Here is an 18,125-nt window from a genome sequence, read left to right on the forward strand (position 1 = left end):
GGGACCAGAGAGAAAATTGCTGGCCACTATACATCGCGGGTCGACAGCCAAAGAGCAACAGAAGATCCTGAAACCGAGTTGTTGCGTCGTGCTTCTAAAAATTAAAAAATTGAGAATTTGTAATGTTTGTACAACAATGACGTCATAGAAAGTTTAATCATGCTGTAAATGTTTAGTCCTATCTTGTCAAGGCTCAGGTACACGTCTATATGTAAGAAGATAATAAAGTAGTGGATACTGCTAAAGTCAAATACGTGTTCCGAGAATTTATTTATGAAGAATTATGTGAATGAATTGATTATTAATTTTGACGACGTTCATCGCAAGTTTGAATCTGGAAAGTTTATTCAATGTGGTTGTAATATTTGTTAAATCAGATAACTTGCATTAATATAATTTCTGAGAAGAAACAAACGACATCTAAATTGAAAAGGTTTGCACAAACAAGTTGGACTGAGTGACATAATTCTGCGCATACGACTCAAATGATGATGTTTTACAGTTTCATTCAAGAACCATTCAGAGACAATTTAAAAAGAATTTAAATAATTTTGAAGTGTGTTGTAAATGACATAGGTGATGAAATCTGCACATGGTCATATGTTAAAAGAAAATCATTCATACAAAACCTGCATCATTACACTACACATTTTAACAGATGAAAGTTCCTTTACCACATTCTGCAAACATTGCTGCATATTAACTGAAAGGTGGATATTAGCTAGACTTTGTACACTCTTACAAGTAAATACAACTTTTGAAAGTTTGAAATCCACAGAAGTGTCATACTGAAGTTAGCGATACACCAAGATTTGTGATATTGAAATGGCAGCAGAATAATCCCTATCTCTTAAGAAGAGTGTTATATATTTTTTAATGCTTCTGCTATAAATTTAACTTTTATATTGTTCACCGCTCTATCATTACCAGTAAACACATTCCATCTAAAAGCACCCAGTGTGTGCACACTGTGCCAAAGTAGCTGTGTCAGCAATCTGAAGGTCGACTGCCTAGGGTCCAATCTGCAGTTTCTGGTTTCAGAGAAGGGACTGAACATCTGTATCTTGACAATTGTGATAACTGTGACAAACTTCTGTTAAGTGTTGTTCTTGTGCTGGAGTCACTAACCATGTCCCACTGCCATGTACACCTGCTAGTTAGCAGACACAGTTCCTTCCTCTGCACCAACTTTACATAGGTGCACTTCCTATCCGTGCTGCACATACACTGAATGCAAGCCTACCCCCAATTTATGATCTTCTATCAGCCTACAACTGATTATTTCACCTTTATGGAGTTGCCATTCATCCAGATTAACAGATCTGGACATGAATACCAGGTTCAGGCAGTCTTTTAGTGAGTCATTTAAGAGAGGATTTTCCACGCTTTAGGGACCGTCAGTCTTTCACAGGTTCGAATTCATACATGATATTGGCAGCATATGGACCCACACCTAAGTTCTAACTGTCCTGCTTCATAGAATGTAACAATTGATTTTCACATTAATGTATGAAATGGGTTTAAAAAGTTGCATACACCCAGATTCACATCGAGGCCCACCACACTGATGCCTGTCTCTAAAATTCAGTACAAATCAAATGCACCACCAAATAGTAGTGGTTATATAAGATAAACCAAACTGAAAAGAGGACCAGCAGTAATTTCTGCATTTCTAGAGAGTTGCTTCCACAGTTTTTTGCATGATAGCTTCCTCCCATGCAAAATGGCTAAGCAGGGATGGCTAGAGGACAAATTTATTTATTTATTTTGTCTATTTATTTATTTTGATCCAACATCAACTGATTACAAAAAAGGTTTTTTTCGTTCCAGTCTTCTGGATAAGTCAGAGCCTTACTTACTATGGTTACATATTATTGGGTGGCACTTTTATCTACACAACTTTTTCTAAATTTGGCTGAGAGAACAGAGTTACATATATGGACTACACATAAAAAAATTGGTTATTGCCATACTTAGATTAAGAAATCTACAGTTTGTGACACAGTATTCATAGCTTACATACAAATATTTACAGTTTGTGACACAGTCCAAGACCTGAGATTACATATATTTTTAGATAGATGGTCTTCCATCATACAAGTGTACTAAATCTAGAAACTCATCTATTGAATATACAGGATTGTTTAGGAGCCATAATTTTTATATCGTTCTTAGTTTTGCAACGGACAATTTGGATATATTAGGATGGAAGCAATTCAGTAGTTTTATGCCTGCATAGTGCGGGCTTTTCTCATAAAGTGTTGTTCTATGGGAGATGATGTAGGGTCTCTCTCTACCTCCAGTGTTGTGATTGTGTATTTCTTTTGAGGGAATATGGAATAGTTGTAGGTAAACAACTAGAATTCTCTCAGATACAGGTTTATTCACCCTTAGCTTCTACACAGATACAAGTCCGGAGGCTAACTGTCGTTAGCGTCCAACATCCTGCCCAAAGCCCTCTCCTCAAAGATAGCACACTTATGCACTGAACAAATATCGATATTTATGGTGCTCTATGCCACATTGCCCCACCCGCACAGTATGGAGTACGTCCCTGTGAATGGGGGGAGTGAGAAATTAGGAAGGTAACGTACAGTTCTTCTGCGTCAGGCAGAAGCGGTCGACTGGTACAAGACCGGGGGCTGAAACCCGGTATGTTGACGGCGAAGTCAGCAAGCGATGCCGGCGGCTGAAGATGACGTCCCGTCCTGGAGTGGAGGTGTAGCACTTCGTCAGCCGGCAGGCGGAGAATCACCTTGCCAGAAGGCCTAACAAAGGCACGCAAATTGCCACACGCAGCACTTCTGCTCAATTTAAAGTGGCGCACCACACGAGATTCTGCACTTCCTCCCTCAACATTGTCACACGCGAGTACCACACACACCGTATCGCCATCTATGACAACAGATAATTTATGTATGTCATCAGGGTGTACATGTGTTGTGAATTCTTGGGTGGCACCTGTATGAGCAATGGTAGGGAGGCAGGGAGGTGTGGGAAAGCCATGGTAGGGGGAAGCATCTGCTAAGAGGGGGGTGGCAGGTGCACTGGACTGTGCAGGAGACAACCTCGGGCGATCAGCTGACAGACGAGGGAGCGTGACCGAAGGCAACAAGGAGCCAGCGTGGCTTGAACGGCGTGACAAAGAGCTGTCACACGAAGACGGTAACACAATGGTAAAATCCGAGTGGTTGGCAGTTCGACTGCGAGAGCTGTGAGGAGTGAAGCCCCGAAAAGATTGGCCACTCGAATTAGATGAACACGGAGAAGGAGCAGTGCTCGGCATAGAAGCACGCTGTGGAGAATCAATACCTGAATGCATGGTATGGGAAGATGGATGGCCGCTCGAAGCAGGAGTGGGAGAAATAGGGGCAGAATCAGGGAGGTTCACCTGAGGCTCAATGAAAGCTGGTTTCACTCGGTTGAGTCTTTTATGAGGAGATCCAATGTTATTCTCAGAGCGTTTGAGGCCTTGTAAGGACCTATGTAGTGCGACTGAAGCGGGGCTTTGACTGAGTTGTCTCTGAGAAACACGTACTCACAAGAGTCTAGCGTGCGCGGTACGTACACGTGCGGAGGTGTATGAGCAGCCGGAGGTGGCGGCTGAATTTTGCTGCAGTGCAAGCGCACCCACTCGAGAAGTGAAGGGAGTTCAGAGGGCCGTGGAAGTGGGGTGGGAGTGACTAATTCTCCAGACAAAACCAGAGGTTGGCCATACACAAACTCTGCTACGGAACCCTTGAGGTCTTCCTTGAAAGTCACACGAAGGCCAAGAAGCACAAAGGGCAGTGCCTCTGTCCATAGTGAGTCATGACAACGCAGGGCAGACTTTAAGGTGCGATGACATTGCTCGACAAGCCCATTGCTTTGGGGGTGGTACGCAGAAGTATGAATTTTGACAATACCACACATTTTACATAGGTCAGAGAAAACTGAAGACTCGAATTGTCGCCCCTGGTCAGTGGTGAGGTAAACAGGTGAGCCAAATCTAGATATCCACGAATCTAAGAATGCTCGACTTACTGTCTCAGAGGTAATGTTTGGAATAGGCACAGCCTCAGCCCACCGAGTCATCCTGTCAATAGCTGTAAACAAGTAACGGAAACCCTCGGAGGGGGGCAAAGGGCCTACGAGGTCGACATGAACGTGGTGAGACCGGCCTGGAGGTTCGGCAAAACAGCCAAGGGGTGGGGAAGTGTGCCTGGAAACTTTGTTCTGTTGACACAACATGCATGCCCTGGCCCAAGTCGCGGCGCATGTCTCTCCAGACAAACCGTTCAGCTACCAGACGGGTGGAAGCTTTGACACCGGGGTGTGCTAATGTGTGTAGTTTGTCAAAGACCTGGCGTTGAAGGGGCTTAGGAATGAATGGCCACAACGTACCAGTCGATTCATCACACCACACTAAGTCAGATATGCCAGGGAAAGTAGAGCGTACCGGTTGGAGAGAGGAGCTGTGGTCCAAAATTAACTGCATGGTATCGGGGTCTGCCGATTGCAACCTAGGTAGGTCCGTTAGGTCAATTAAGGTTGTGACAGCACCAACACGTGAGAGAAAATCAGCAACCACATTGTCCGTTCCTCAGATGTAGCGAATGTCATTTGTAAATTGCAAGATGTAATCAATGTGACGAAAGCGTCGTGGGGGCGGATCAGCCACAGGATTTTTTATGGCAGGAACCAATGGCTTGTGATCAGTGAGCACATAGAAATCTCATCCCTCAACATCAGTTCTGAAGTGTCTTATGGCCTCGTAAACCGCAAGTAATTCTCTGTTGAATGCTGAGTATTTCTTCTGTGCGTTGTTTAGCTTTTTTGAGAAAAACTGCAGGGGGGTCGTAACATCATTGTATGTCTGACTCAGTACTGCGCCGATAGCATTGTCACTAGCGTCAGTAGTGATAAACATTGTGGCGTCCGCACGTGGGTGAGCAATACTGACAGCGGAGGCCAACAGCTGTTTGAGTTCGTTAAATGCCTTGTCCATGTCTGGTGTCCATGGTACCTGGCGGGTGCCAGAAGTTTGTGGGCCAGCGAGAGCATCTGTGAGAGGAGCCTGCACCGCAGAAGCGGCTGGCAAATGTTTTCTGTAGTAATTAACTGTTCCGATGAACCTGCGTAATTCCCTATAGGTCTGAGGGCGTAGCATCTCGAGAACAGGCTCGATCTTGTCCTGCGGTGGTGTCAGACCATCCGATGACACAACATAACTTAGGAATGTGACAGATGACCGGTGCAATTGAGTCTTTTTATTGTTCAGTTCAATACCAGCGGCTGCGAAAATATCTGTCACGACTTGAACACGCTCCTCACTCTGTTCCAAAGTAGAAGCAAAAACCAATATGTCGTCCATGTATACGAAACAAAACTCTAGATGCGTGCTTACAGTCCAAAACAGAGAAGTACTTTGCACCTGCGAGCGCATGATTGAAGTCTGCAATGTGTGGGACCAGATATTTATCAATGATGGTGCGGGCATTTAAACACCTATAGTCTCTGACCATACGCCAAGTACCGTCTTTCTTTTGGTCAAACAGGATAGGACTAGCCCAGCAACCGGAAGAAGGTTCAATTATTCCCTTTTGTAATAGATCATCCAATTGTTCTTTTGCAATTTTCATAAGTTCCGGCTTGAGGCGGCGTGGGCGTTGCGATATGGGTAGCCCATCGGTTAGACGTAACCGATGAACTGTGCCATTAGTGACCACTGCAATACGTGGCGCGGCACGACAGTCAGATGTCCGTGAAGCGGAGCAGGCAGTCACGGACGGGCAAAGCTGTAGCGCTGAGGGTACAGAAGTACAGGTGTGCCAACCGCTCATAGGCTGCGTAAAGGCCGCATGCGTGTTAACATGGGCGAGGTTGGTACACTGGTTCTTGGTAGCAGGCCGTGCCGCTACGAGCACTGTAGGCATGAGTGAGCGTGGCCGAACAGCAGATGGCTGTAGTTCATTGCCACGAGCTTGGCACAAGTTAATTGTCCATTCAGAACGCAAGGAGCATGAGCACTCGGGCATACACTATCATTACGAAAGGGGGTGCTGACACAGTTTACAGAGTTCACAACATTGTCGTTAACGTGCGCGGGCACGGGAACACCAAACTGGCACGGACTGACCTTGTCTGTAGCCGACGAGTCGTCTGCTTGTAGTGCCGCGAGGCGTTCTTGTGTGGAGGCCAACTCATGGTGTATGTTGCAGAGATGCAGCATCATTTCCGTACGTTCCATCCGCAACTTCGAAGACTTGGCGCACTCCACTAGCCACTTGTCTGTCCAAGATTGCAACTCCTGGGATAGGTTCTTAGCACAGCACACATGTTTGGTGTTAGCCGAACTGTCACTCGGCGGAGCGAAAGGAATATGTTTGTTAAGGGGGGGAGGGGGGGGGGGGGTAAAACACAGTATTTTGCACAAAATCTAGTGACAACTGATAGTGCTTGAGGAAATTAATTCCGAGAATAGGTTCTTCAATTGTTGACACTATAAACGTCCACTCAAGCTTGCACCCGGGCAAAAGTTTCACTGTATACAAAGTGGAACCCGAACACTGTAGGGTAGACAAGTTCACTGCACGAAGTACTGTTTTGTGTGGTTGCACTTTATTGGTTGCTAGGCGAACCGGCAGCAAAGAGACATCTGCGCCAGTGTCTACCAGAAAACATATACCCGATCGTAAATCGCAAACATAGACTCAACCACACTTACTGTTGTTGTCCGAAATGGAGTGCAACGTGGGATGGTGCCCGTTGTTTACATCGCAGGAGGTGGCACCGTAGCCTACCTGCGGTTGGAGTTTGGGTAAGAACACGGTGACTGGCATTTGCAAGCTTGCTCCCCGAATCTCGCGTGGAAGAAACAGTAAGGTTGGGCGGGCCTGTGCTCCTGTGGGTAGTTGCTAGGTGACGGAGTATGTGCCCCAGAGTCTTCCACAGAGGCCGATGCACTGTCGTTGCGGGGAGTTGAAGGTGCAGGCAGGGCGGCTAGTTTAACGAACTTGTTGTTAGCAGCACCAGACAAGGGCGTGGCATCAGAAAGTGTCTTAGTGTGGTCACGTCCAGAATGCAGTGCATGGAGCTCATGTTGCCTGGCGGTGTATGCTCTGTCGGCGGCGCGTAAACGTTCATTTACTGGCCTATCTTCATACGCAAAGATTGCAGTCTGGACAGGCAAAGGCAGCTTTTCAGTTCAGATTTCTGCGAGTGTGTCATCAGGCATAGCTTGCTCATCGACGAGAAGACGGATGCACCGTCACAGCTGGGACAGAGACCTGTCGCTGAGACGCTCTCGTAGATGAGCTGTCGCACATTTTCGCTCCTGGTTTTAGAGACGCACTCCAGTATCGTCTGTTTCGCCACAGCATACTTCCCTGCTAGGGGGGGTGCTTTGACCAGATTGTAAATTAAATTGACGCGGTCGTGAAGATGGTTCATGAGGCAGGCGAAGCGTGCGTCGTCGTCCAAAGCACAGACATTGAATGTTTGCTCAACCAGGTTAAACCAGAACTCTGGGTGAGCGGGTTTGAAGTCTGGTAGTTTCGGCAGATTCGGCACTGCAGTCACTGCGGAGGTGAGCCTATTACTACGCTCGGAAGTAGAGCATGGGAATCGCGAAATTCACTTGATGCCGAGGGGGGGGAGGGGGGGGGGGGCTGCTGAGAAGCGACAGATGCTCGAACGGTGTGAGGATTGTAGTCAAAATGTGCATTCTCATTGACGTGGTAGCTCGGAGAGAAGCCACTAGTACTTAAGAGCGCCGCTGAATGTCCGTTATGCACACAGTATTCACTCGACCGTGAGTTGTGGGGCTGGTTGTAGATGTCGGAGTAATTACTGTCCAGAACTTGATTAGAAGCAACACAAGGATCCCACACACGTCCACTAGGATGCACACTCGGTGTGATATTTGCTGTTTGGCAAGCATTGAACACCTGTTGACTAGCCGGCGCGGAAGGATACACACGTGGCGGGAACTGATTTGAGTTTGAATTTACTACTGGATTTTCCAAAGTAGCAAAACCTTGCTCAACGCCATGAACTGTATTGAATTGTGCGTTCGACACAGGAGTAGGAATGTTCCCACCAACACTATGTGGAGAACACGTGGGAAGGTCTAGGCTAACAAAGCCAGACTCCACGACCGTTGGCGGTTGGAAGAAACTGGTGGCACTCGATGAATTCCACTGCACGTTCTGGCTGAAGGATTCCGAAGATTCTTGCGGCATGTCCGCTACGACGGCAGGAGTGCTGGAGAGATGTTGCTGAAATACGGGTGGCGGTGAGTGCTGAAAGGCCATTGTCTGGAGCTGAACAAAGGCCCCCGCAATCGCGGAGAAACCCGACGCGGTAGGCGCGTAAATAACCTTCGGGCGGTAACTCGGACGCATATTACACAAGAAACGTGGTCACCAGTGAGGGAATATGGAATAGTTGTAGGTAAACAACTAGAATTCTCTCAGATACAGATTTATTCACACTTAGCTTCTACACAGATACAAGTCCGGAGGCTAACTGCCGTTGGCATCCAACATCCTGCCCAAAGCCCTCTCCTCAAAGATAGCACACTTACGCACTGAACAAATATCGATATTTATGGCGCTCTATGCCACACTTTATTAAGTGTTTTGTTACTGTTTACTGCCATAATGATTATCTTCAGCATATACAGGTTATGAACAGTTAGTATTTTAAATTCTTTAAACAAATTTCTGCAGGACTCCCTGGCACATTTCTTTCCCATAATTCTAAGTGCCTTCTTTTGTAAGATAAGTACACTTTTCATATTACCTTTACTGCTGGATCCCCATACCTCTATCCCATAGCTTAGATGGGATTCAAATAGTGCAAAATATATTTGCCTCAGAGTGGTGATGTTACAAAAAGGTGTCAGTTTTCTTAGGATATATATGATAGTACATAGCTTTTTGCAAATATCATTCACATGATCAGACCAGTTTAACTCTGCATCAAGTGTCAGGCCAAGAAATTTGGTCGAGTACTGTTTTTTAATGTATTCATCACCCATTAAGATTTGGTTTTCATGAGTTTTTTGCCTCCCAAGATCAAATTCAATATAGACAGATTTATTTGTGTTTTCACTAAAATACTGCAGAACTAAGCCTGCTGCAGTATTGGATTCCACTTCGAGCAGCGAATAGCTTGGAGTGCAGCATATTAACGTGGTATCATCTGCATATAAGATAGCTGTTGCATGGTTTGTTATGGACTGAATATCATTAACAAAAATAATAAAAAGAAGTGATCCTAATATTGACCCCTGTGGAATAAAAAAATTTATGTCAGTGGTGTTTGATGTGTATGCTCCCTCTGTAGTGCTAATAGACACAAACTGCTTCCTGTTTGTCAAGTAGGACCTCATCAGATTATGGGCTGTGCCTCAAATGCCATAGTTCCACAGTTTGTCCAGTAATATGGTGGAATCAACACAGTCAAATGCTTTTTGCAAGTCCAGAAAGATGCCACATACATGTTCTTTATTATCTATTGCTTGAGTGACACCTTTGATTAAGTTGGATGCTGCTGTAATGGTGGACAAACCCATACCGCCCCTTCGAAATCACTTTTTTGCATACCAGGAAGTTCCACATTCTCATGTATATTACTTTCTCAAAGATTTTGGATGTAAGGATGTAGAGGCTTATCTCACTAGGGGTAAGATAGATACTGCCGACAGGAAAATTAAAGAGATCTTTGGAGAAAAGAGAACCACTTGTATGAATATCAAGAGCTCAGATGGAAACCCAGTTCTAAGCAAAGAAGAGAAAGCAGAAAGGTGGAAGGAGTATATAGATGGTCTATACAAGGGCGATGTACTTGAGGATAATATTATGGAAATGGAAGACGTTGCAGATGAAGATGAAATGGAAGATATGATACTGCGTGAAGAGTTTGACAGAGCACTGAAAGACCTAAGTCGAAACAAGGCTCCAGGAGTAGACAACATTCCATTGGAACTACTGACGACCTTGGGAGAGCCAGTCCTGACAAAACTATACCATCTGGTGAGCAAGATGTATGAGACAGGCCAAATACCCTCAGACTTCAAGAAGAATATAATCATTCCAATCCCAAAGAAAGCAGGTGTTGACAGAGTGAAAATTACCGAACAATCAGTTTAATAAGCCACAGCTGCAAAATACTAACACGAATTCTTTACAGATGAATGGAAAAACTAGTAGAAGCCGACCTCGGGGAAGATCAGTTAGGATTCCATATAAATATTGGAACACATGAGGCAATACTGACCCTACGACTTATCTTGAGTCGAGGGGCATGAAAGGGAAGCAGTGGTTGGGAAGGGAGTGAGATAGGGTTGTAGCCTCTACCCAATGTTAACTGAGCTGTATATTGAGCAAGCAGTAAAGGAAACAAAAGAAAAATTCGGAGTAGGTATTAAAATCCATAGAGAAAAAATAAAAACCTTAGGGTTCGCCGATTACATTGTAATTCTGTCAGAGACAGCAAAGGACTTGGAAGAGCAGTTGAACGGAATTGACAGTGTCTTGAAAGGAGGATATAAGATGAACATCAACAAAAGCAAAATAAGGATAATGGAATGTAGTCGAATTAAGTCGGGTAATGCTGAGGGAGTTAGATTAGGAAATGAGACACTTAAAGTAGTAAAGGAGTTTTGCTATTTGGGGAGCAAAATAACTGATGATGGTCGAAGTAGAGAGGATATAAAATGTAGACTGGCAATGACAAGGAAAGCATTTCTGAAGAAGAGAAATTTGTTAACATCGAGTATAGAGTGGTAGGAAGTCGTTTCTGAAAGTATTTGTATGGAGTGTAGTCATGTATAGAAGTGAAACATGGACGATAAACCGTTTGGACAAGAAGAGAATAGAAGCTTTTGAAATGTGGTGCTACAGAAGAATGCTGAAGATTAGATGGGTAGATCACATAACTAATGATGAACTATTGAATAGAATTGGGGAGAAGAGGAGTTTGTGGCACAACTTCACAAAAAAGGGACCAGTTAGTAGGACATGTTCTGAGGCATCAAGGGATCACCAATTTAGCACTGGAGGGCAGTGTGGAGGGTAAAAATCATACAGGGAGACCAAGAGATGAATACACTAAGCAGATTCAGAAGGATGTAGGTTGCAGTAAGTACTGGGAGATGAAGAAGCTTGCACAGGACAGAGTAGCATGGAGAGCTGCATCAAACCAGTCTCAGGACTGAAGACAACAACAACAACAACAACAACAACAACAACAACAACAACAACTTCCTCCCCATCATGACAAAGAATGGTTATCAAATTTCTTTGCTCAGAAGGGGAGCATTAGTCACAAACTTATCACACGATGGATGAGGTGAACTGCGCACAGTGTACAATATCCCAATGACGTCAGCATTATGAGGGATGTGTGGCCACCCTCGAATTATTTCAAAAAATATCTCCCCGTGTAACTTGCAGATCTTTAGCACTTTAAAACAATCTCTGAATCGTCAGAAGTTGACCTGTGATAAGGAAGTGTAGGTAACTGTGGAAAACTGTATCCATCAGCACCTCAGCAATTTCCATAATGAAGCCACCCACTCCCTTCCTATGTGCTAGAATCAGTGTATCAATAACAATGGCAATTGTGTATAGTAGTACAGCCCCACATGAAATGTAATTATAATACTATTACTAAAATATCATTAGACACAATTACAGTTCCCTTTTCATGTGGCCCATATACTTTGAAAGCTGCTACCTCTGCTAAAGCCTTGACGTTCAGATAAATTTTGTGTTTTGATTCAATATAAACACACAGCAAGTTTCACAACTGCCTTCACTTCTTGCAATTACCCAACAGCTGGGTCTTGTATCATCATGGCCAGCTCTATACTGTTCACTCATCGCAAAAACAGCAAAAAAATGGGTGTAAGAACCTCATTTGTCTCCATAAAATTTCATTGGCCTGTATACCACATTGCACACTCCTCGCGCCATTGTCGATGTTTTCTTTTGGCTATGTATTATGCAAGCGACAAAATGTATGTCATTTAATAAGTATCTGAACACTGTGTGGGGGAAAAGCTGCAATATAAACATGCCCATACCAAAAACAGATATGTACAAAATGATAGATGAGCATATATCTGTATTCTAATGTTTTCTTAAGCCCACATCAATTTTTTCACTCTTCAAACAGCTGTCTCTTCCCGTTCTCGAGTCTGGATGGATGTACTGCATCTCTCACTCTCACTCTCTCACTCACTCACACTCACACTCACACACACACTCACACACACACACACACACACACACACACACACACGTTTGCATATTTTTTTACAATATATCTTCTGGAAAAGGTGGCAGCTTCTTTCATTTCTAAATTGCTCATTCTGAAATCTGGATACACCGTAGCCAGCAGTCTTTGGATATAACAGCAAGATAATTTATGACTGTTTTATACTGTACTGCATTCTTTATCACAGAGGTGGCAGCACATCCTTTTCTTTGTGAAAGAATGGGTGTATATCACTCTGTTCAAAGGAGAGTTAATATATCCATCAATTTAGACTGTTACAGTAGTAATCATAGCGAGAGATTGTAGAGGCGTGAACTTATGGCGCATGAATTGCTGTTGGTGAAAGTATCTGCCAGCCACACACCTCAACATAATACACATTATCTGCACCTTCTTACAGTGCCAGTACTTAAATACTAGTATAACTAGCGACTGTGACAGGGCAGAGCTAGGTACAGATAACTGAAGTGGACAAAATATATATAACATATTATAAAAAATTTCCGTTACATTAATTACCCAGGCCAACAATGGAAAAAACTTTTTGCTGAAAATACCTTATTCTTATGTTTTTTAGGGTGGGAAATCAAAATATGACACTTAAAAAACTGTATCACACACCATTTCTTAACATTTTACAGTTAAATTTATTAAATTGAGAGAATTTTTAAAGAATTTAATGGCTTTTATATGTTGTTGTTGTTGTTGTTGTTGTTGTGGTCTTCAATCCTGAGACTGGTTTGATGCAGCTCTCCATGCTACTCTATCCTGTGCAAGCTTCTTCATCTCCCAGTACCTACTGCAACCTACATCCTTCTGAATCTGCTTAGTGTATTCATCTCTTGGTCTCCCTCTACGATTTTTACCCTCCACGCTGCTCTCCAATACTAAATTGGTGATCCCTTGATGCCTCAGAACATGTCCTACCAACCGATCCCTTCTTCTGGTCAAGTTGTGCCACAAACTTCTCTTCTCCCCAGTCCTATTCAATACTTCCTCATTAGTTACGTGATCTACCCATCTAATCTTCAGCATTCTTCTGTAGCACCACATTTCAAGAGCTTCTATTCTCTTCTTGTCCAAACTATTTACCGTCCATGTTTCACTTCCATACATGGCTACACTCCATACAAATACTTTCAGAAATGACTTCCTGACACTTAAATCTATACTCGATGTTAACAAATTTCTCTTCTTCAGAAACGCTTTCCTTGCCATTGCCAGTCTACATTTTATATCCTCTCTACTTCGACCATCATCAGTTATTTTGCTCCCCAAATAGCAAAACTCCTTTACTACTTTAAGTGTCTCATTTCTTAAACTAGTACCCTCAACACCACCCGACTTAATTCGACTACATTCCATTATTCTCGTTTTACTTTTGTTGATGTTCATCTTATATCCTCCCTTCAAGACACCATCCATTCCGTTCAACTGCTCTTCCAAGTCCTTTGCTGTCTCTGACAGAATTACAATGTCATCGGCGAACCTGAAAGTTTTTATTTCTTCTCCGTGGATTTTAATACCTACTCCGAATTTTTCTTTTGTTTCCTTTACTGCATGCTCAATATACAGACTGAATAACATCGGGGAGAGGCTACAACCCTGTCTTATTCCCTTCCCAACCACTGCTTCCCTTTCATGTCCCTCGACTCTTATAACTGCCATCTGGTTTCTGTACAAATTGTAAATAGCCTTTCGCTCCCTATATTTTACCCCTGCCACCTTTAGAATTTGAAAGAGAGTATTCCAGTCAACATTGTCAAAAGCTTTCTCCAAGTCTACAAATGCTAGAAACGTAGGTTTGCCTTTCCTTAATCTTTCTTCTAGGATAAGTCGTAAGGTCAGTATTGTCTCACGTGTCCCAGTATTTCTACGGAATCCAAACTGATCTTCCCAAAGGTCAGCTTCTACTAGTTTTTCCATTCGTCTGTAAAGAATTCGTGTTAATATTTTGCAGCTGTGGATTATTAAACTGATTGTTCGGTAATTTTCACATCTGTCAACACCTGCTTTCTTTGGGATTGGAATGATTATATTCTTCTTGAAGTCTGAGGGTATTTCGCCTGTTTCATACATCTTGCTCACCAGATGGTAGAGTTTTGTCAGGAATGGCTCTCCCAAGGCCGTCAGTAGTTCCAATGGAACGTTGTCTACTCCGGGGGCCTTGTTTCGACTCAGGTCTTTCAGTGCTCTGTCAATCTCTTCACGCAATATCATATCTCCCATTTCATCTTCATCTACATCCTCTTCCATTTCCATAATATTGTCCTCAAGTACATTGCCCTTGTATAGACCCTCTATATACTCCTTCCACCTTTCTGCTTTCCCTTCTTTGCTTAGAACTGGGTTTCCATCTGAGCTCTTGATGTTCATACAAGTGTTTCTCTTATCTCCAAAGGTCTCTTTAATTTTCCTGTAGGCAGTGTCTGTCTTACCTCTAGTGAGATAAGCCTCTACATCCTTACATTTGTCCTCTAGCCGTGCCTGCTTAGCCATTTTGCACTTCCTGTCGATCTCATTTTTGAGACGTTTGTTTTCCTTTTTGCCTGTTTCATTGACTGCATTTTTATATTTTCTCCTTTCATCAATTAAATTCAATATTTCTTCTGTTACCCAAGGATTTCTACTAGCTTTTATATAGTCAAAATAATTTAAAAAGGAGGTGTAATGAATGTAAACAACGTTGGTAGCATTGCTGAAAAACATTTGCTGGCAAAAAAGGCCAATTCTATTTTTGTGTTAACAGATGGTGTTTTGTTTACTGTCAACCTAACCTCACTTTCCCATTTCCTGTGTATGTGCTCAGTACAATGTCTAATCATTGTTGTAAAATTTCTGCTGACAGTTTTTGCTATATTTGTGGTAAATTTGTGATTAAAAAACACCAAAGAAACATTACAGACTTTGTGAAAAAGGTTTATGTATCATACTTTGGATCTAAACTTGGTGATCAAGATAAATCTTGCGTGCTGCATAAGGTTTTGATTTGATTTGACTTATGTGTCTGTTGAAGTCATAATGCCGAAAGTGTTCTCAACAACCATTGTGACCCTAGAAAGTCTGTAGTTTAAAACTCTTTCTTTTGAACCTTTAACATGTTTTCCTCTAAAGGAAACACATCGTCTGCTACAAAAGCATATGGCAGGGCCTTTGTGCCATATGGTAAGCATTCAGCTTGTAGCGGCAAGTTGTTTCTTTTTGTTAATTAACTTACTTACGCTCTCGTTTTTGAACACACCACCATCTGATCTGCCTTGACAGCCGATATCTGCGTACAAGAAATTGTAGGTAAATTTTATTTCAGGTTTTTGTACTTTCACCAGAGGGGATAAATAAAGATGAAGCTGTTGCGGCTGGACCTTCCAGTCCTCCACCACGAAAAATTAGAAGGATGGGAGAGAGAAAGATATGCAGCAACCCTACAAGATTGCGTCTCAATTATTAACTAAAGTGCTGCAAAAACAAGACGATAACAAGAACGATGACTGTAGTACATATGGGGAGTATGTGGCATCAGTGTTACGGAAATTGTCAGAGTTACAAAGAGCAAAAACAATGGCTTTCCTTAATGAAATGTTAACGAAACAGCATGTAGCATATCTGGAAAATCAGCAGTCGACAGTGGGTATGAATGTGGCAGGGTCATCGTCATCAAGTAATAATTCCCCCGTTACATTTACGAGTTATGAAGACAGTGATAACACAATTGAAGAAGTTGTGTTTGATGAGATCTGTAATGTAGTAGATAAACAACATTTCGAAAAGATGCTTATTTAACGATGTTTTTCGTTTACTTACCTTTACATAATTCTCCAGTACTTCCACCACAGTTTCACATACTTCAGGTACTATTGGAGATATTGCTTGCTTCGGAATGTGAAACAAATACGCAAGGCTCTGAAACGACTCTCCTGTTGCCAGAAAACGAAGAGTAACTGCAAGCCTTTCGTTGATTCAAATCACTTTCATGAAATTTGTGTCTTTTTTTCTAAAAAACAAATGGTGATATCGTATTTGCCAGATATTCAAAACCGGCAGATGACATCCAAGTGAAGTTACGGAAGCCATAGCCATCTTCCATACTCAGGTCACGTAGCGAGTTATTCCCACCAGTTCTTCTATAGACTGTTTTTCTCCATCAATGATGAGGGCACCTTTCATTTTGTTTGTGTAAGTAAAGCTTCTAGTATTAATAATGCAGCACCACATATCATTATTGTTTCTTCGACACCAGACATAACGCAACAGCAGACGATACGAACACAATAATACAAGGAGCACTGCCGACGGCGCGAACACACAACGAGAAATGTTTGCCGCCAGTGTGGACGGAAAATCACAGTCTAATATATACTGTCGCGACACTCTCGCTGATTTTTGTTATATACCGCGACAACAGCGCCCCAAGGGGTGGAGAAGCTATGCTGTTGAATACGGTATTCAGTGAATGTAGACACTATCGTTTATATTCACTTTTAACACGGTTTTTACGAAAGGCAATGTATGTAGCGCAATCAATTGCAGTAATAATAGGAAGAAGACACCACATTTACCATTCTTCAGGTTTTCTAAGGACCCTGAGAGGTATGAAACATCACATTAGAGCGCTCTTTATTTAAGATTTTTTTTCTAAACTGTATTGAATTACTGAATCTGTTTTTCTTTTTTAGGAGCAAGAAATGGTTATTAAATAGTAGAAGACAGAACCTGCTGCAGAAAGATGCCCTTTATTTGCACAATAACGTGAAGTTTTGTGCTTTACATTTCGAGTCAAACCAGTTCATGAGCGCGGAAAAGAAGACATTGGTATGGAATGCAGTTCCTACGTTATTTGACGTGCCGAATAAGCTGCAACTAGTGACAATGAAGAGAAAATTGCCATACAAACGTGAAAGTGTTCTGCAAAAACAATAAAACTGTCTCCAAACACAGAAGAAACAGCTACCACAAGTGTTCCTACGCGAGAGACATATATAAAATCACTAACAACGGAATCTGCAACACAGACATCTTTTGAAGATGAAATGCTTAGATTACGTGAAATTATTCACGCGTTGGAAAATCGTGTGAAATGTAAAAACGTGCAAATCATTAGACTTCGTACAAAATTATTACTTGACAAGGAAAGTGCCCATCGTAAGAATAAACTGCAACCACAACATCACAGGACACAAGTACAAAAGGACAAGCTTATTTTAAAAAAGTATTGGTTCCAAGTACTTGAAACAAGTTGTTCTCGATTTATTGATGAGCCACATCAGTATACCACTGAACAGGGCCGGTGCAGGACACGTGCGAAACTTGCGGCCGCACGGGGCGGCACTTTCCGAGGGGCGGCAAAGAGGGAGCGGCTTCGGGAACTGTGTAGAGATGGGCAAAACTGTTTTTTTCAGAGATTGGATCAGAACTGTTCACTCCCTGAAATGAATTAGCTCTTTTTCATGACTCACCACTCATTTACAATAGAAAATAAATGGAAGGCACATTGCCCTTTAAACTTGGTTTATTCCAGTACTATACCTGTATTTTGATCTTATTTGATCCTATTTTGAAGTAACACAGATAATGAGTAAGAATTTTGTATTGTTTATTGAAATTTCCACGATATGACAAAGTTTTTGATTATTGATTTATTTTGCACTATCGTGGTTTTTTGGGTGATCGGAAAATGTTGTAACTTGAGATTTACATTAACAATATATTTGGCTATAATGTATTAAAATTTCATTAACCTCATACAAATACATTGCAAGCCATATATTTTTAAAGTGAACGTTTCCTTCCGAAGACGCCTAAAATCGCAAAATCCGTACCAGAATTAAAAAAAATATAAATTTGACTGTAAAACGAAAGTG

General features: G+C 42.3%; 1 protein-coding gene across 1 annotated transcript in view; it reads right to left on the reverse strand.

Moving 5' to 3' along the window:
• The window catches only part of LOC126092482 (TRAF3-interacting protein 1), a 229,920-nt gene extending 213,705 nt beyond the window's left edge, over positions 1-16,215 (reverse strand). Inside the window, exon 1 of the mRNA XM_049908100.1 lies at positions 16,069-16,215. The gene's annotated coding sequence lies outside the window, so the exon portion shown is untranslated. The remainder of the gene's footprint in view (positions 1-16,068) is intronic.
• Between the last annotated feature and the right edge of the window lie 1,910 nt (positions 16,216-18,125).

This window comes from Schistocerca cancellata, chromosome 7 (genome assembly GCF_023864275.1).
Source record: "Schistocerca cancellata isolate TAMUIC-IGC-003103 chromosome 7, iqSchCanc2.1, whole genome shotgun sequence".
Lineage (NCBI taxonomy): Eukaryota > Metazoa > Arthropoda > Insecta > Orthoptera > Acrididae > Schistocerca > Schistocerca cancellata.